This window comes from Pogonomyrmex barbatus, unplaced genomic scaffold (assembly GCF_055798465.1).
Source record: "Pogonomyrmex barbatus isolate J1 unplaced genomic scaffold, ASM5579846v1 scaffold15, whole genome shotgun sequence".
NCBI lineage: Eukaryota > Metazoa > Arthropoda > Insecta > Hymenoptera > Formicidae > Pogonomyrmex > Pogonomyrmex barbatus.
Window position 1 is genome coordinate 220,506 of NW_028297111.1, and position 20,803 is coordinate 241,308.

At 35.4% G+C, this 20,803-nt stretch overlaps 2 protein-coding genes across 10 annotated transcripts in view; both read right to left on the reverse strand.

Moving 5' to 3' along the window:
* Nca (neurocalcin homolog) overlaps window positions 1-20,803 on the reverse strand; it is a 166,709-nt gene that overhangs the window by 66,162 nt on the left and 79,744 nt on the right. The window lies entirely within an intron of this gene.
* The window catches only part of LOC105428118 (neuronal calcium sensor 2), a 154,249-nt gene that overhangs the window by 54,382 nt on the left and 79,064 nt on the right, over window positions 1-20,803 (reverse strand). The window contains exons 1-2 of one of the 9 annotated variants that reach the window (XM_089073435.1): window positions 20,681-20,803; window positions 17,604-18,199 (exon numbers count right to left, since the gene is read on the reverse strand). The exons of 3 other annotated variants lie outside the window; for them this stretch is intronic. The gene's annotated coding sequence lies outside the window, so the exon portion shown is untranslated. 5 more of the 9 variants (XM_089073432.1, XM_089073433.1, XM_089073431.1 and 2 more) reach the window with 5 other exon arrangements.

Consider the following 20,803-nt stretch of genomic DNA (forward strand, 5'->3'; position numbering starts at 1 on the left):
TTGGAAAAAATTGGAAAAATTTTGGAAAAATTTTTAACTTAAACAATTTTATTGTATTACTAAAACAATTTTATTATTTCAATGAAAATACTGAAATTTTTATAAAAAAATGTTTTCGTCATCTGAATTAATAATTGTATCGTTAGAATAATATTTAATTTATTTTCATCTTGGAGTCTCTCCGAAGGGACTACACGTGGATGCAATTCCCATTTTGGGAACTCGCTCTCAAAAATTTCACTAAAAATGATTGAAATTGTCTCATAATATTGCATTTTTTATTCTATCCTATATGGTTTTTATTTACGAGAAATAAAACTCCGTCACGTCCATTTAGCTGCTCGCGAGTTAATGTTTCACTTCATTAAATAATATTTATGTGTAATCAAAAAACATATTATTTTATCGAAAAAAATTGTTCAATCATATTTTTTTTTCAATCAAATAAGATGACTTAATCGATGCAATATCGTCATTCAAAAATATAAATGTTTCATATAAAATTATATTTATTTAAATCAAACAAATGCAAATCAAACAGGAATATATAAAGAAATTGTGCACGTGTAGCAAGCAATACGTTTCAAAGTAAAGATTGCATAAAATTTTAATGTACTTGTCAATAAATTAAAAAAAAAACTTTTAAATATAGAATATATAATATTAAATTATCTCTGAAATATCTATCAGATAAAAATTTTGATTTTGTCAAGTAAAAAAATACGTTCGCCCTTTTCGCAGTGACAAAATTGAAATTCTCCAATTGTAACACACACAATTTCGAAATTATTAAATTTTCACCACGGAGGATGTATCTCGAAGCACGGGAGGTCACTTTTCAGATGACCGGTGACATGATACTTCGCTGTGAAGCAATACTCGTGAATGCAGGGCTGCTCCGGGCTGCTTTGCAAACGCGTTAGAAATACCTCCGGCGCGAGGTATTTCTCTCGGCAAAATAGCCGTGCGACAAGATCGATAGCGTGCCGGAGAATCGGGACACGTGTACAAAACGTTTTAACTGTAACGACAGTGCTGAGTGTACGCATCGGACCGTAAACACATAAACACATAAACACATAAAAATATATAAGTATAAATACCGCTGATATATGTGTGTGTGTGTGTGTGTGTGTGTGTGTGTGTTGCACCCGATCGCATGCACGCATGAAAAGCGCCTTCCGCGTGACGTCGACGCCGCTTTCGCGTCGCGTCTGACCACAGACAGGATTTTCCACTGCGGCAATCTACATTCCGCGACAATAGATAATGGAATCGCGACAGCTAATGATACAAAGTCGCCGCGGTCTCTACACACGTCAAAACACGGCACACGTTCCTATTAGCGTACAGTTATCCATTTAAATAAACTAGCAACATGTGTTGCAATCGTCTTTAACAAAAAATTATTATACGCAACATGTAGAGCGCTCTTCGAAAAAAACGTTAACGTAATTTAAAACGCAAAATTTCATTTGCTTAACGATAATCGATGTTTCTTTCTTTTATAAAAATTTATGTATCGAGCACATGTGTACGATATAATATAACATAATAATGAAATAACATAATAATAATAGTAATAATAACAATAAAATATGATTGCAACATTAATATATTTTATTTTTTTATTTCCAAACATTCTCTTTTTGTTCTTGCATCAAATATCGCTTTATCTTATAATACTAATTTATGCTACGAAGAAATACTAAAGTTATTAGCCTTTTGTTCGTGCATCTTGTTATATAATATTACATTCGTAACTAAAATATCGAGTATGAATATCGCATGCAGCAAAACTAATAGAGAATACTGGTCGGTGTTATCAACGAAATACGGAGCGCGCGTAAACATGCTCTATTATATGATATGTTACGGAACTTTGATGTGGCACCATAATATATGACACCTTGTTAATTATTGCGCAAACTGCTTTCATAATTAACGGACATAACGTCCGACGAAATAAAAGGAAATAGCTTAATTAAAAAGAAGCGGCGGATTATGTGCTTAATAAGTATAAAGCGCGACTCGATGTTTTAACATTTGTGTTTCATTTTGTTATTTCGGCTGGGATTTTCAAATCCAACATTATGAAAATATTATAACACATTTGCCATTTGTTTGTGTGTGTGTGTGTGTGTGTGTGTGTGTGTGTGTGTGTGTGTGTGTGTGTGTGTGTGTGTGTGTGTGTGTGTGTGTGTGACTACATTCAAAATTAATTGCTACTGTAATGTAACTTACGTACCTATATTACTCACTCCAGAATAATTATTATAAATTTAGCGAAAATAATTAAATTATTTAAAGTAGAAGTTTCATTTGCACTTAAAATATTTCTCGATAAATAACATTATTTCTACAACATTGACTTATGACGTTCATAAATTTGTTTTTATTTGCAAGAACCTACAACACGGCAGCGTTGTAAAACAAAGATGAAAACTGCCCAATAACTCTTTACATAATATACCGCAAACGAAGAAAAATATGACCGTGTAATCATCTATTATGCAACTTAAATATATAATGGGCGAATGCACTTCACTTCTCTTTGCGTTGAGACAAAGTCGCATCTTTGAGGAGTCTTAAAAGTGAGTCCGCCTGTTAAAAATGTTATCTATTTACAAAGCACGCGCGCACGCGCGCACACACACACACACACACCACACACACACACACACACACACACACACACACACACACACACATCCATCTCTTTGAGATTCGCGTTGTTTGCATAAAATAAAATAAATAGCAAAAAAGTATAATTCTTTTTCTTTTTTTTTTTTAATTTTATATTATAAGAGAAATTTCATTATTTGTTTTCTGGTTTCTACAGAAATAGCGTTCAAAACAACTACCGACAAACATTATAGTCACAGACTAGTCACAGACTATAAAGACTGTACGTAAATGATTAATGAAACTTTTACGAACAGATGTAAGTTTACGAGACAATTTTTTTACCTCAAAAACGTGCGCGTTTTAAATTGTTGAACGGATATCCGCGAGCAGCAAGTTTAAACTTTTCTAAATTGCGAAGCTACAACTGCCACGTGTACAACATAACATCCACTCGTGACACTCATGTGACACAGACTGCATTAAAACCGTAAGAACTTTTAAAATACACCGCTATGGTTAATCTGCGCGACTAATTTCTCATTTAAGAAATAATAAGCAAAACGACGCTTCCGTCGTCGTAAATACATTTCTGACGTGGCGTTCGTCTTCAACGCCAGTTGAACTCGCATATACATGCAAAATCATTCGGTGAACAACTCAACACATAAAATAAAATTTCCAAATACAAAGATTTGTGTTGTTAATATAAACCCGCACCGCTCCATTTTGTTGCGTTATTTGATTCGCTTCGATTTTGGACGAATTTACCGAACTGCACGCGGCCAACAGTAAACAAATACATGACGAAAGACTAATCAACAACAATCTGACACCTTTTTAACGCACCGCGCGATAAATTACTACAATGCAAAATAAATGAAAAGAATCCCTAATAAAAATTTAAATAGAAACGTGAAGAGATTAAATTTTACACTTCATTTGATAATTTCTACAATGTCCGCAATGTACAAAATATTAAACACATAAAATTGAATGTTTCTTTTTTTATAGATTATTTTTTTATAAATTATACTTCTTCCTTCTTTCTTCGAAGTTTAGAACTGCTTTAACTTTTGCGGTGTAACGCTGCCATCGTCGTCCATTTTCACCACGTTTTAGAGTTCGTGAAAAGTTTGATCTTTGAAGGCTCCAGTGATTTTCGTCCCTGAAGAAATTTTAATGGATGGTCATAACGCAGTATCAGAAAATATGAATATGATTTCCTTGTTAAAGAGAAAATTTTCTTTTAGCTTTTAATCGCTCGTATTTCTTGTAACGAAAATTTTTCGCTTCCCATCCTATATTTCCACGACACGTATATGTATGTGATATTAACAAAAGTAAAAATTTTAATCCTTTGCAGAGCATCCTTTCTGTTTATTATTTTATTTTGAATAAATTTAAAATAAAAAAAGCCTGGGTTTGCAAATCCCCTCAGGTGGAATACAAATCTCGGAGTTTAGCATTTTTCAAATAAGATTATTTAATAAATAATATCATAAAAATGACCAAAAAAAAATAGAGAAAATCATCATCACGAAAAAGCTAAACTGCAAATCTTATGTGCGCGTTATATTTTATTATAATCCGAGATGTCAAAAGAAACTTTCTCGTTCATTGTCAGTAAAATAACAACATAATTAGAAACATTTGCAGTATACATAATCCAAATGTATTTTTATTATGAATTGATTTTTGCTTTCGGTATTATTAAATTCTTATTTTCCTCCAAGAGTAAAAAAAGAGGGGGAAAGAGAACGCAGCGAGATATATTAAATTTTACACGAGAGAATCGACGACGCGCTGAGAATCAATGCAACAAGAGGATTCGCGATCCAGTTTGATATCCGAAAATCGTGGATTAACTATCTCCATTTCCATCCAAGCATGAAATCCTTTCAGCAGTCTGCCCAATTGCCCCGACTTCGCCCTGATGAACGTGTCAACACGACCACGATACCAAGTTCGCCGGTGTTTGCATATATCCCTCCGTACCTTTCAATTCACCGCGCAACTCATCCCCCTCACTCCCCTAAGATCGGATTCGACATTTGCATACGATAAAACGGTATCCCAATAGAATACTTCGATACTCCTCGCTACCACCACTTCACCACCATTTCAGCGATTCGCCCGCGTACACTCGGTATACGCGGGAAAATGCATAAAACATTTTGCGTGCAGTCGGCATCGCAGGCACGATTACAAAACAAATACGAGAGAAAAATACTGATATCAGCGGGAAAGACCGAGAAGAGGGAAACGTCCCCCAGAATAATCTTTACCTTTAAAATATACCATATGTTTCGTTTCCTTAAATTAAGTTTCCTTTTAAATCGTCATGTACGGACAAATAGAAATCTTTCCCCTCTAAAAAAAATATATTCCGGAATAAGAAGTGGTTAGAGGCTTGCACGGGGGATTCTGATTACTTTTATATACAGAGTGTCCCAAAGAGATCGGGATCCCCGTATATCTCGAAAAATAGTAAGTTTTACAGAAAAGTATTTCGAATAAAAGTTGTTCAGGGTTCAAAAAGATCCACTGATCTTATCAGTTTTACCTTGGGTAGACGTGCTATAGAGGTCAACCTTCATTTTTTATTACACATTCTTATATACTTAATTGGAACGGAATAAAATAAAATACTCGAGTTTCCGAGAAACACCTATATTTTCATTGTTGTTTATGAAAGATTCTCTTGTTAATTGTAGTTATTCGAGAGAAAATCGTGTCAATTCTCGATCGGAGGCAGAGTTTCTCTGAACAACAATGATAAGCGCACGTCGATTGTTCGCGGTATTCTTTGATACTGAATACCCCCTCGTGTCTGCGTAGAATATTCCGAAACTGCGTCGCATCATCGATCGGGCATTCGTGCACAAATATAAATGTTGGATCATGTGCTCCGTCTGTTTAGAGAGAGAGAGACACGCGATACGCGAATCAAATAATGAAATGGACGGAAAGCCCGTACGGCATAATTAACCGATTTCAACGAAAGACCTGATTATCCACGAGAGACTCGAGGGACGAATTTGCGCGGGTAATGAAGTACGTCATTGGCCGCTTCGGCGCGAGAACGAAGAATTATCGTATTCTGAACCTGAGAGCATCTTTTCCCCCGTGGATTCGCCACATTCAGAATTGAAATGGATCTACGTGTGACACAAGCTGAATTCTAACCGAGTTTTCCCTGGCTGTTGAAAAGCCAGGGCAGAATGCGTCGAGGCATTTTCGCCTCGAAAATCCGCGACGCCGAGAATCAAATCCGATTTCCTACGAAGCCATATTCGGATATTATTTTATTATCGATTTTCAGTTCTCTGGATCTCTGGAAATAAAAGGCCGGCTTTTACTCCACGTAATAATTCTTATAGATAATCATCACTTAAAAAGCTGTTTTCCCCTCGTCGTCGTTTCAAAGTGCAAACTGAAGAGCGCGAAATATTTTATGTTTTGTGCTCTTATCGTACGTGTAAACTTGTTGGATATTTTAAAGAATTTAGGAAACATCTACAAAACACGGCAGCAGCGTTTATTCCATTTTCGAGTTGTTGCCAACTTGTTTTTACGTTTCTGGCAGAGCCGTGTTCGATCGGGTGTCCGTCGTTAAGACTTCTTCAGCGCATTTTACGGCGCTGGCATCGCAGTTCCATCAAGTTTGCGAGCCGTTTTTCAGAATAAGAAGACTGTGACGGAAATGGCCCTCAAAGAGACGAGGAGAATCAGTCGAAACTGGGTCTCGGAGAGAAGATTTGCTGAACTTTTATCCTCTGCACGCCACACAGTTGTATCCCCAAATCGATATCAATCGCGGAAATTATGGTTTACGAGTATAGATATTTTAGTATGCATAATGCAATCGTATGCATGCGTTGCATACATAATATGCGATTGCATATGTTCTCAAACACGATGTATTTCCTAACGTCTACGAGGTATTACAGAGTGAGAAATGCGAAGGAATAAGATACGAAGATTCGAATACTCGAATCGAGATTTATTCATGTGAAACAAACTGGAAAGTCTATGATAAAGAAATTTACGTAAGAAACTTTGCACAAAGACATATCAAAGATATATAATGCTAAATGGAATAAATGTATAAATACTAAAGTTACTAAAGTTTCAGAAAAAAATACTTCAATCATCTCATCATAAATTTATCTCAATTTATCTCAATAACGTTCCATTAAATTTTCAAATAAATATTTTAAATAAACAATTTCAAGACAAGATTTTTGTAAGCATTCGGATGCGAACCTTGTAATTAATTAATTTATTTATTTATGTACTTTCAGTAACTACTAAAGTACAAAAATAATAAAGAACGCGAGCGAGTCGGAATACAAAATGGCGAGGCAAAGTGGCACTAGCGATGTTGCTGCTACGAAGTCTCCCGAGGGATACGGTGTACAAAAGAAACAATGTGACAATACAGGACGATAAATTACACAGAAGCAGAAATTATATGCAATATATAATATATAAGAAAATAGAAATGATGTACAATATGCAACAAGAAATTATATACAAAGAGAATTTCGATTTCTTTGGGTTTAATAAATTTTATTAGATTCAAAGAAATTTATTTTTTGAAGTAGTCCAAACAAACCAATTATTCAATAAATTTGATTGATTTTTCAAATAATAAATAGTTTCATTTTAAATAAAATTAAATTTGTTTAATAAATTATTTAAAAAGGAATGCTCCTTATTATATGCTTCAATAATATTAAAGAAGCTCTTTCTTTCATTGAAACAATATTTAATCTAGCCAAACAAGTATTCAGTTCAGAGATAAATTTTATTTTCTTTAAATGATAGAATTTTTTTTATTAAACAACATGATATACTCTAACGAAACAACAAAACTCTTAATTCAACAAAATAATATTTAATATAAAATTATGTTGTTCAAATTAAATAAATTCAAGTCAAACGAATAGAATTGTTAAATCTAAATTTTTATCATTCGGATATATTAATGAAATCAGAGGAAAGAAAGAGATGTAGAGAGAGTTTATATAATTTAATGTGTACCTAATTTTTATATCATCTAATAAAATGTTTAAAGCCATAAAAATCGAAATGTAAAGTCCTTTCACAAATTTATTACACTATTAGAAATTCATAACGTACTCGTACTGTTAGATGTAAGCACCGCCTTACAGATGAAGACCTGCTCGAGTTTTCCCATCGCATATTTCTTTCAACGTGTCCTTTGACGTGGGCATACCTATGGCCACCCTCAACTTTCCCTTAATCATCAAATCATTATAGATTAATCTCTCCTTACATTTTTTTTTCTCCTTCGCTCGTCATAGCATTTTTCCCGCAAAATATCCGCAAAATGCTGATTCTTCGTGACTTTACGACTTTACTTGTTCAAATTTTATCTATTGATCTAAAGATAAATAAAAGTTTCGACGAGCGTAACACGCCAAAAGCCCATCGACCACTCCCAATTTCGTCTCGTATTGTAATCGCTTCCAACAAGTACTCCTTTTACTACGCGAATATTCTCACAGATAGTTCAATAATTGGAACGGATAAAAAGAAAAATCAAAACGCATCGCAGATACTCGCACATTGTGGATTGCGCAAGTTCTCTTGCAGTTCTCTTGAATGCACGTTCTATCCGCAACAGGGCTTTCGAGATGTACAAAGCGAATAAAGCTTTGTCAGCGTTCTCTCTCTCTCTCTCTCTCTCTCTCTCTCTCTCTCTCTCTCTCTCTCTCTCTCTCTCTCTCTCTCTCTGTCTCCTTTTTATTTTGAACAATGGTAATCTTCGGAGGAGACCGCGCAGCTATTATTTAACAAACACTGTCATTATGAAATTAAAGAATTTGCGCATTTATTTGAAGCATCATAAAAAGCCCGTCGTTGCAAAAACATTTCGAATAATTAAGAAATCAATAGAGATTAATCAAGTTAAACTGTTGCATCTGTTCTTTAATTTACGTCAATTTAATGTCAATACAATAAATAAAGTTTGAAGATTCATCATATCACGAACGATAAAAAATTATTGGTAAATCTGCATCACAAATTACTTATTTTTATAAGTATTATATTGTTAACTTCCAAATAAAAAATTTTTTCAGATTTTTCTAAATAAATTCTAGATATTCACAAAGATAAATTTAAATTTAATTGCAAATTCAAGAATTTTTATACAGAAACGAGGAAATGCAGAAAGAAATTAAATTCTAGAAAAATAAACAGAAACCAACACATACAAAGAATATAAGAAAATAATAATCTTGCCCACACACACACACACACACACACACATATATATTACAACTTTTATTTAGAATTAAATCCATTACTTATCTTTATATAAAAATGCATTATAAGAAATATCTTATATAATTGTAATATTATTTTTTTCCTTGTGTGTGTGTGTGTGTGTGTGTGTGTGTGTGTGTGTGTGTGTGTGTGTGTGTCAACTCTTAATCCATTAGTTCTCAATTTATTAATTATTTTAATTATCCTTTTTTTACCTTGTATATTCAGTTCTTAGTCATCATATATTAATATATTCCAATTTATGCAAAATTTATATCCAATTTTTAATTCTTTGTTACATCATCTTCAATATTTAAAAATATTCTTTAACTATTTTTACAGCAGATTATATTTGACGTAACACTTTCTATAACTTTTCATCAAAAGGAGCTATCGGCTATTATTGAATCTGTAGATGAATTTAATATATCATGCCTGTTCGAGGTATAAAAAAGAATTCCATTGGAGTGGATTTTGGGAGAAAGAGAGTAAAAAAAAAAAACACACATGTGAATATGTTCACACAGACAAAGATTATTACTTCAACAGAAATTAAATTCCTTCCTGCAGAAAACCATACTACTTCACAACGCCGAAAAATGACTCGTCACCATCAAATGTCAAGAAAAGATGGTAGATATAAAAAGCTGGCACTTATTATTAGATCGACGTTGGCGATAAAATTTTATTTTATTGAGTTGTCGAACGGGTGACGTGTTCGCATTTATAACTTCGTTTATTTTCACCATACCGTGGTATGAGTGACTCCACTTTGGTTAATTTTAGCGTGGGCGCATTATTTCGTCACATTATGAAAAGACTTTCCAGATACACGCACGTATTCCAGGAAGAAAAATATACAAACCGTAGCCATTATCGATCAAAGCGCAAACACGAACATTGGATCTAAGCCATGTTACGGAAACATAATCCTTTTTCCATAAAAAAAGAAAGTATGGCAGATTTCACCCCAATGATTTCAAATAAAAAGAAATATAACAAATAATTTTATTGTGAAAATTCCTCTTTGACTTTAGTTTAATATATTTCAGTTATTTATTTTTTTTTTTTTAAATTTTAGTCGAAATCAGCTGAGTTTACTGGACTGGTTTATATGCGATAAATTTTCTCTAGTTATTTAAAAAAAAAAACGATAATAATAATATTTACAAAAGGGCACGAGATTTTTTTGATACACACTGTTTTTACTAAGAAAATACAAAGGTATAAAATAAAGTACAAAAAAGCATTTATTCAAATATATTGATATAATGATTAAATACATTAAATTGTTCGAAAAAATTTTATAATAAGATCACAATAAAATTACTTCACATTAAAATATAATTTATAACATTCAAAGAAATAATGGTTTTTCAATCTTTCAAATCGCTTTTTTAAATTTCTAATTTTAATTATCTTTAAGAATATATACATCTTTATCATTTTACAATGAAAAAATTATGAAAAACAAATTCTTCTAAATTGTATTAATTAAAATAATATAAAAAAGCGAAGATTTGAAAAATAAATTAAAAATTTAAATAAATAAGTAGAAATGTGCTGTAATGGAAATATAATTAAAAAATAATGACAAAATCTCAATTTTTTTATATAAGTACTTTAAGTATTCGAAATAAAAATTTAATTTTATTTGCACTATCATCGATTTCATTTAACTACACTGTTAATAAAAATAATTTTTATTCACAGAACAATTAATCTCTGTATCGCAATGAAACTTTACATAATCTTGAATATTTAAAGTAAAAAAAATTGACATTTTTGTCATTATTTCTTAATTACATTTCTATTAAAGTACATTTCTACTTTATATTTAAATAATTTTTGATCTAGGTTTTAAACCAACACAAAATTTTTTATATTACCTTTAAATTCGATTTGGAATAATCTATAATTTTTTCATTGTAAATAGAAACAAATATGATATAGAATATTTCTCAGTGCAAGGAAAACATGTCTCGATTAGCACGGTATTTGTAATTTTCTCTAAACTCTAAACTCACGTCACTCGTTTATCCAATAAAGTCCAACATTCCATCACTGTGCCTAACTGGAAGTAAGATCGCGTGCCATCAATCAAAGTCGGACAAGTGCCATAATTAAAGTCATCACACGTCTAGCGTAATTCCAGCGACATTGCATAACGGATACACCGCGGCACATATATTTAGCATTCAATTCGCGTATTAATTCCAGCATCGTTACGTGCCGTGACTTCGGAAATACCTCGGAGGATGATGGCGATCTGGAACGGAAATCGTGCCGGGGAAGAAAGTACGACATATTTCTATACGTGTACTCGCTCACGTCATCTCGTCTCTCGTGCACAATCGCGAGGAAAACAAGGCGAAATCAGTCGGGCTGTCGTAAGCGCGAACGGCCGCGAAATGGAAATGCGACGAGAGTGCTTGAAATTTCCCTCGCGTTCATCCTCGCGATTGTCGTCACACAACGCGATTACGGACCATCTGGAAGTAGTCTGATCCGACTGCATCGTCGTTCTCCTTCGTCGACGGGGACATTCCTCGTGCTCATCTCCTCAAACTCTTCCGCCTCAACGAATTATTTCAGCTTAATCGAGAGAGAGAGAGAGAGAGAGAGAGAGAGAGAGAGAGAGAGAGAGAGACTGTATTAAACGTTACTGTCGCTCGAATGCAATTTTCTCCATTCGATTTTTCGACTGTAACTATCTCGTGGGATCAGAAACTCGGTTCAGGATCGGGGAGAAAAGAATCGGCGATCATTGCACATCACGGGGCCTTAGCGGGAAAGAATTTTTCAGGTTTTATTGTTTACGGCCGAGTAACGTCGAGCATCGCGTCGCCTTTAATCATCAGGTCTTATATATTTCGTTTTACACCTCGCTGTCAAGAGGATTCCTAGGGAGGTCGCGTAGTAGGATTTACCGTCTCTCCGGGGAGAGACTCTGGCAGATATTTTATTTGCGATGTCCGATCCTTTGCGATCATTAATCATTCGCCCCCCATGAATCTTCCGCGAGAGAATGATTTTTATTATGTATTTCAACTATGTACGCTGTATCATAAACAATAATCTCGTGTGTATGTTTGTATGTGACAAATTATTGTTCCGACAGGTGTAATTTTCCTTTGGTTTCCTTCTCCTCTGTTCCTTTATTTCTTGATTCGAATAAATAAGGCGGTTTTGTAATTCTCTTTGAAATATGCTATGATTCAAATGTCTTCCTCTTTTGTTAGACGCGAGCTGAATGAAAATTTATAACAATGACTGTTTATCTATATATTATCAAAACTAATTATAATTAAAATAATTGTACAACACTTTTGGTAATAATAAAAGTATCATTCAAATTCTGTATATCATTTTTTTTTCATCTAATAACGTTTGACCAAAATTATATAGGTGTCTATTCAAACCTGAAAAAAATTCTCTGATTTCCAAGATAATTTATTAAACGTTTCAGCTAAAATAAAAATATCTTACAAATAAATATATATTTATTGCGCAAGGTTCTTAATATTTTCTATTCCATAAACATTTATGAATCATAAAATAAAATAAAATTAAAAATTATTCTAGTTTTAACAATCATAGATCGTTCTGGATTGCAGGCAATTAATCGATTTGAGAACAACCGATCTTCGTTTAACGCATGAAGATACCGATGAATATGACATACGTGAAAACGCATGTCACTTCAAGCGTACACACCATGCCAGCCAGGGGAATAATCTCGCTTGAACGGACACTACGAATGAAATGAGCATCGTTATGATTAATCAATCGTCATTACTAGATCGCGATACAATGGTTACGTGTCACAATGCGTTGATTGCACCGAATGCGATTAAGCGAATTCTCAAGCGTGGACGAACGATCTCAATACCGCGCGACCGCTGTTACGCTCAAGTAAATCGAAAAGGAAAGATGGAGTTGGGGGATCAATAGCTCAAGGCCGCACTAAATCTTGCTGTCGTACTAGATGCTCCGATATCGATCCTTTGAAACGACTCGCTTCTCGGAAAACAAAGATAAAAATTGTTTTACACTGCTATCGAGTTAAAATATGGTCGCGAATTAATTGATAACAAGCAGTAGTAGCCCACCTTTTTAACAGATCTTTAAGACCAAATCTCGTTTAATCTCTAGCTTATTTTTCACAACTTTACAACATTTACATCTTTTAAATAAATATTACAAATTATAGATTTCATGTAAATTTTTTCGATACCTCTTCTATTATTTCTTGTATACAATACTGCATTCCAACTTAGGCTTAAAGATATTAGAAATATACGCAATTTTTTGTATTTTATTAATTTTTTAGATTGAAATATCATTATATTATTATATAAATTACATAATATTATTATATAATATATAATTATATAATATTATTATAACTTAACGTATTTATGGCTGTCACTTTATTCACAAAATGATAGAACATTATGAACAATGATAGGATTATAAACAAATAAAAAATATTGTATCAATTACTACCTATTATTCTGCCTATTTATCACATGTTCAATATAGATATATAATAGCATTATTGGCGAAATTACGAAATCATGTGATTGGCACCAGACGCTTCGCAACGCTTATTTCTCTCGCATTCGATAGGATGAATTATTCAAAATCGTTGACTTACGATACGCCCAATCATGTCCAGCGATGGCGATCCAGTTACAGACAACTAACGCCAGAATGTCAAGGGTAACTACCATAGTTCAATATGAGCCAAGATCTATCTAGATACGATAAAAGTCGAATTGGCGAGCCAAGGCTGCGCCAGATTCTACCTTCATTCTGTATTAGTCGATGGCGATGCGGTCATCGAATATTGTGCAATTTTTCTATCACGCGATCGCATCGGTATCGAGTAAGCGAAAGCACGAAGACGGAAATCTTCAGCGAAACGTGTTCAATTTGTAAATGTCAAATTTACAAAATTCCTTTTTCTAAACACAAAAAGAAAAAAATATAGTATTCACTTTATATACACGTCAATCAACAATCAACAAAGTTTTATAACTCGCAAATAAAAAAGGAATGTTGGTTCTGAAAAAAACGATAAAGGTGTAATAAATACAAAAGAGATCGCATTTATAACTTGCAAACAGTTAAAAAATTTTTAATAAAAAGTGCATCTACGCAAAAATGGCACACTAAAAAATATTTTCGATATATAGTTTCGTCCAATGCAAAATTGATTTTAAATTCGAAAACATATAAATGGAGAAACGATGATAAGTAACAAAAATAAGTTAAAAATAAAAAAAATATTTAATATTATTAATATTTACTAATATATATATATATATATATAATTAATATTTAAGTATTGATATAAAATACAGAAAGTAGCAAATTATATCGATGACATAACAAGCGAAACAAACGAAATTGTGTGTAGAAAATTTCTAACAGTTCATCTTGTTCTAAAGTCGAAAGTCTCGATAAAGCCCGTGCAATAAAAATCGTTTAACTGGGCACAAAAGGAGATTCCGAACCGATCAGATACCTTACCGTAACGACTGTTGGGGCGATTTATAGGGCTATCGAAAACCTTTTTAAGAAGTTACTGGTAAGCCAGCACAAAGAGAATTATTCAAATTACTTTCGATCCAGTGCAACGCGTTGATTGAACAAGGACAGACATTTCGTATCCCGAATGTGGAATCCGATCTGCATGAAGATTTCGTCGTTTGCATCATATTTATTCCTATATTCTGCAACGATGCGTCTATACATACGAGCCACTATCCGGATTTGATATCACCATGAATTTGTTGCCAATTCTCGATGTCACGAAGCACATGTTGCGAAAGGCCGATTCGCGAATTATTAGAGATTATTCAGTCAATCGATAACTTCGAGCCATTTTCTGATACGCTTGAAAGTAAAAATTTACAAGTTACAAATAGCTTTTCGTTCAATTTAATTAAGCTTGATATTCGCAAAAGGCGCAACACGATCGAGTATCTTTAAACCTATCAGAAATTAACTTTTATAAAGAGAAGATTGCATGTTGTGGCATTAATTACATTAATCCTTTTTTTTTCATAGATATGAAAAAATTATGTCATTTTGTTTCCACTTTAAGTCGTTTAGTTGTTTCAAATTTATTTATTTATTTATTATTCATCCAAACAATATAAACATGTTCTTCTTTTTAAACTTCAATAACTTTTCGTGTCGATGACTAATACTGTATACTATTTAATATATCCTTAAAATCCGCAACACAAATTAAATCAATTTCAGATTTTCCAAAAGTGCATCATCCATTTCAAAAGTTTCAAAGTTCATTATTTATTTAATATCTGTCAATTTCTAAATTTATTTTCCATACCATTCAAATTCACGAATTTACGAATAAAATAAATCAGGAAAAAAACAAAAATCACGCACGTTTTGACATCGCTGCTTTAATATCGCGACTCACGCGGCGGCGATTTCCTCGATTTTCTCTCTCACGTGCTAAAAAGCCCGGGAAAATGATCGCCTTCAACGACGTTATCTCGAGGACGTCTCGCAAGTGTGCGCAAGCGAGGAACATGAAAACGAGCCGAAGAAGATGATGGACGAGAGGTTACCGCGATCGAGATCGACCATGAATTATGCCGACACTTCGGGCGTCATGGCATCGCCGCGGTTGGATAGGAACGCGATGTGAGGCCGAACGATGGAAAACGTTGTTAATGCGCGACGAGATGAGCGTTAAATCGTTCAGACGTCAGCCGACGACACGCGCGCGATCGTGGAAAAACAAGGATTTTGCAAGGATTAAGAGTTCCCGGAATGGAAATTTTGATGGAAAGGACAGTCCGAGGCTCGCCGATTATTATCCGCTGTCAAATTATTCCCGCAAATAACTCTCGCTCGCTGCTTATGGCACGGCTGAGATTTGTTCTTGAGAGTTCGAAAGAAAAAAAAGAGCTCTCTTTTTAGAGCGTGATTTCACAATGATAAAATCGAAATATTAAAAACAACATGCGCGAACAAATAACGGAAGAAGAGGAAATATACGTAAAACTGTTTATTTGAAAAAAAAAAAAAAAATCGCCTAATCAGGATTGTATTACACTTTTATCATACAAGCGACTTCTTTTCTTTTCAGCTGTAGCATGCTATTTCGAGATTTGTGGGAAGAAAAGATTAATGCATGTAGTATCTATCTCTTTCTTTCTCTCTCTTTAGCACTTTGGTTTGCATATTTTATTTAAACGGTGTTTATCCTATGCTTGCGTCAAGAAAATATCTATTTGCAATTCTCGAGAGGAGAATAAAATAATTTTGTAAGCACAAAAATAATAGAACAGTTATATTATTATTATTATCGTTTTGTTATATTATATTATTATATTATTATTATTGTTTCATTCTGCAGAGTGCTACATAGATACGTTGTATTATTTCATATGAATAATTATTTCGATTTCCACTTCCATTTATACATTTTAATTATAAGTCCTTCCAAATTATTTACAAAAATTTTTCAAAATAGAATTGTTACTTCATTATATCCGCATTAATCATTACAAAATAACAACTGCGGATTAATAACGTGAGGTTTTAATCCGTTGTTTCAATTTGCTGGAGCAGCTGTTGTGCAAAGCTCTTAATTCTAATTGAACGCATATACAGGGTGTCTCGTTACGGCTAAAATACAAGATGCGAAGAAAAACTGGGCTTTTACGTGATGCGAATACTTACAATAATTTGATGTATTCTCTAATTTATCCTCTTTTAAAACATTAAATCTAACTCGAGCACGCAAACCGCAACGCAAGCACGCATGTTTCGTTTATGTACAGCGTCTCATAAAAATCATGTCACACACCTGCAAATTTTTTTCGCTAAATACTCTTTTTAATTCCTTTCTCTCTTGATGATTCTTCAGAGATCAATGTTACCTTTATTAATGTTAACAATATTTTAAGAATTTAAATCGCTCATACAGTATTCACGATCTTTTTTAAAAAAATCTTAACAAACTCTTCCTAATTACTTATTTCTCTTTTCATTAATTTTCCTATATTTCCTATATTATTTATAATAAATAAATTTAATAAAGTAAATTTATAATGCTACTTTTTCGTATTAAAAAGAATCATTCATTATTTTGTACAGTCAACTTTATTGCATAATTAGAAAGAAAGTATTCAAGTTCAACTCTTGACTTTATATACGGAAAAGAATGTCCTTTACCGTCATAAATAAATATACGTCTTTCCGAATCTACAGTGACGAAACTTAACATCGACATAGAGACAATCCATAGTACTTAGAAGAAATGAATAAATAGAATATTTTCTTTACTTTGCTTATCGTTATTTTATTATTAATTTCGATTTAAATTATATAAGACAAATATGAAAGAAAATAGTTCGCTGCAGTTCCAAAAAATATTTATGTATCGAATAAAATTAATATCTTCACTTTTCCATTTTGAAGAAAAGTGTTTTACTACACAACGTTATTCTTGTCTACTCTCGCAGTATCGTTTGAACTTTTACTGGAAATTCGACAACCGCTTCTTTGGCTGAATAAATTATATCAAGATAGAGTGATACACGAAGAGGATAAGAGGATATCGAGATTTTCTCTTTCTCGATTCACTAGATGTCACAAGACGTTAATAAATTGCATAGAGAGAAGCTTACCGGTTCGGTGTCTGTCGCGATTCCACGAATATCTGCGGATGTCTCACAACGTGCAGGGTGTTCCCAGAAGAGGAAGTAATGTTCATTCAGAAGCACACGACCGTTTTTCCAGTCTCGACGTCCTTCTTCCTAAATTCGAACTCTTTCACGTCACAAACGACGAGGACGAGGACGATCGAAGAAGGGAACCCCACCCCCAGGAGACTCGGCTGGACCGATTGAGTACTCACGAGTAGCCGTCGTCTGTCCAGAAAACTGCGATCGCAAGATCGCCAACGTGGATCGCCCGGGCTCTTTCACGACACATGGAACATACGCACGGTTGACCAGTACGCGAACGTACGTACCGCTCGCAAGCTCGCAGGTCACTGCTGCCGCTGTAAGCTCAGTCCCCTTCCGGCTCGCGCACTCTCGCGCGCAATTTGCGAGCACATATTATTCTCACCCCTGTGTCCCGCGGACATCACGACGACGCATATGATTTTACGCCGTTACCGGAGCTTCCAGGCTGGAGAAGCGCGTCGCTTTTTTCGTATTGCATATTCGCGCGCTATCGATCGATAGGCGTCTCGGTAGTGGCCGATAAAAGACCGTAGCTGCATTGAGAAAGATAGATATACATATGTACGTGTGTACGTACACACCACACACATTCACACACATACACACGCGCGCGCGCGCGCGCGCGCGTATATCTGTGTGAGAGGGCACTCGGCCGCGTTTAACCCATTACCCCGTCCGGTTGCATTACTCGCTCGTGCTTAAAGTTTAAGCGTGGGCTTAAAGCATCGGGACGAATACTTGTACACGCGGATCGAACTTAATGCACGGCGGCATTTAAAATTTCAAGGGAGCAACAGGCCCCTGCCACCAGTAATTCCAGATGCTGGTGTTTCCTTCTCTCTCTCTCTCTCTCTCTCTCTCTCTCTCTCTCTCTCTCTCTCTCTCTCTCTCTCCTTTTTTTTTTTCGAGAAACGCGTGGAAACGATAGAATTGCTTATTTACGTAACGACGAGAGAGGAATGCGATTCTGGTATGGTTTCTTTCCTCGTATTTACGTATCGACGTATCATCGTGGGACGTGTATGTATATAAAAATAGGTTGAAACAAGTTGCTTATTGATGCAATCTAGCACTATAAATAGATACGACGCAATAAATCAATCTCTGGAGACTCATTCCGAGTTTCCCGGAAGTTCCGCGGGAACCGCGGGGCTTTACTACCCGAGTAATTTCCATTCGATTTTCCCTATGCGAGAAGATAATCTCAAGTTTAATTACTCCGATATTTAATATTACAAAAACTGACGACGGTAGCTCACTTGATCAATCCTGTCACAATTTAATAACATTTCCCGTGGATCGATAATTCGATTATGAGCGACATTAAATATTCTAAATTCTCAGAACTTTTCTCATTTCGAAGTGCAAAGTTTGAAGTTTGTAGTTGTTAAAAAATATCATTTCTGTCCTGGAAATTTGCGAATTATTAAAAATACCCACAGAAATGCTCGCCGAAGAAAGATATTAAATTTTTAATTAAAGAGGAATAAAAACAATCGCGTAATAAAATTTTATATGCGATGAACGTGGGTGAATATAAAATAATTCTTTTGTTGTGTTGTGGGTTCAAAAGGTCTCTCTTTTACACACAGGTACACACGGTACACCTGTTCTCGCATGATACATTTTAATAAAACTTTCGTCGAGCGACCCACGAAATGACTAATCTCTCAGATCAACGGTATGACGTGAGCAGAAAGCCAGATCTAATCGCACGACCCTAATTCTCTTTCGACTATTTACTTCGCGTGCAAAATGCTACTTCGAAACGCTGACTTCGGAAAGTTTCTCGACGTGCCAAAAACAGGACACGTTGTTTTCCCCCGTCATCCTGCGTTATCCCCAAAGTAGACGTCGACTCTAAAACGCTTGGACAGTGACCCGGTACGTTCAACATTCGCCAATTGGAACAGTTACTCACGAATTCCCGGAAATTAGCGCGCGAGAAGGGAGAGAAAAGGGACAGAGAGAAATCGAGGGTTCTCTCGCCTTTTTCTCGGTTTCTATTTTTTCCCTCTCAGGAATCGCCCCTGGGGGCTCACCGAACACGTACCGGCGAAACACGTACTCAAGGTCTCTCCCTTATCTTGGATCTACTCCACTTGAATCCAACTGTGGTTTCTACCCTCCCCTTCTCCTCTCCCCTCCTCTCCCACCTAACCGCTGTACCGGTGTCCCTTGCTCATTAATCTTACACTCACGTTCTCATAAGGAAAAGGGTCGCCACTCCAAAGTGTACTGTGTCGTGGCTTAAACGTCAGCGTGCGATTCTTAAGTGGTCTTCACCTTTCATACCCCCCCCCCCTCTCTCTCTCTCTCTCTCTCTCTCTCTCTCTCTCTCGTTTTTTTCTATTTTTTTCCGTGGTGCTATGCGATTCTTTAATACCGAGATCGCCACTTGGAGCTAGTAACACAGATAGCGACGTAACACACGATTCTTACATGCCGGCACACGGCACCCACTACCGTTCTCCCCCTCCCCCGTGACGACCCTTCGACGAGTGACCAATAGAAGAATGCGTGCTGGAAAGAGGACGACGGGACGAGAACGTCCGCGAGTTTCTCCTCTCGCTCTCCGACGTCCTCCCAATGCTCCTCTCTCTGTTTTTCTCTCTTTCTCTCGTTTTCGCTTCGTGTCTCTTAACCGGCACCGTTGACCGTAATGAACAACAACAACAACAACAACAGCCGACAACAACGGCGATCAACACCACAAGGCGCGCGACGCCTTTGGCAATCGATTTGTCGGTTCGAAGAGGAGATATCGAAGCGAAGAAAAGGAATGGGGGCCCTCTCGTCCGACGGAAATACGTCAGGGAAGAACTGGACGGATCGACGGAAGCGACTCGCAACAGGCTTCCCGTCTACCAAACGTCGCGCAAAGTACAAAATGTGTTCGAGACTTCCGCTCGCGTCTCCACCGGAACTCTACACCGGACGCGACCGGAAACTCGCGCGCGGTTTTTCTTCTCTTTTTTTGTGTGTTTTTTCTTCTTTTTCTCCTTTCTTTTTACCGCGAGCGCGTGAAGAACGGCGCGTTTTCCAACGTGCACGAGTGCGGCGGAGGTACTAGATAGAAACGGGGCGAAAGCGGCGGAGCGAGGTCTCTCTCTCCCCGAGACTGATCCTGCGTGTTG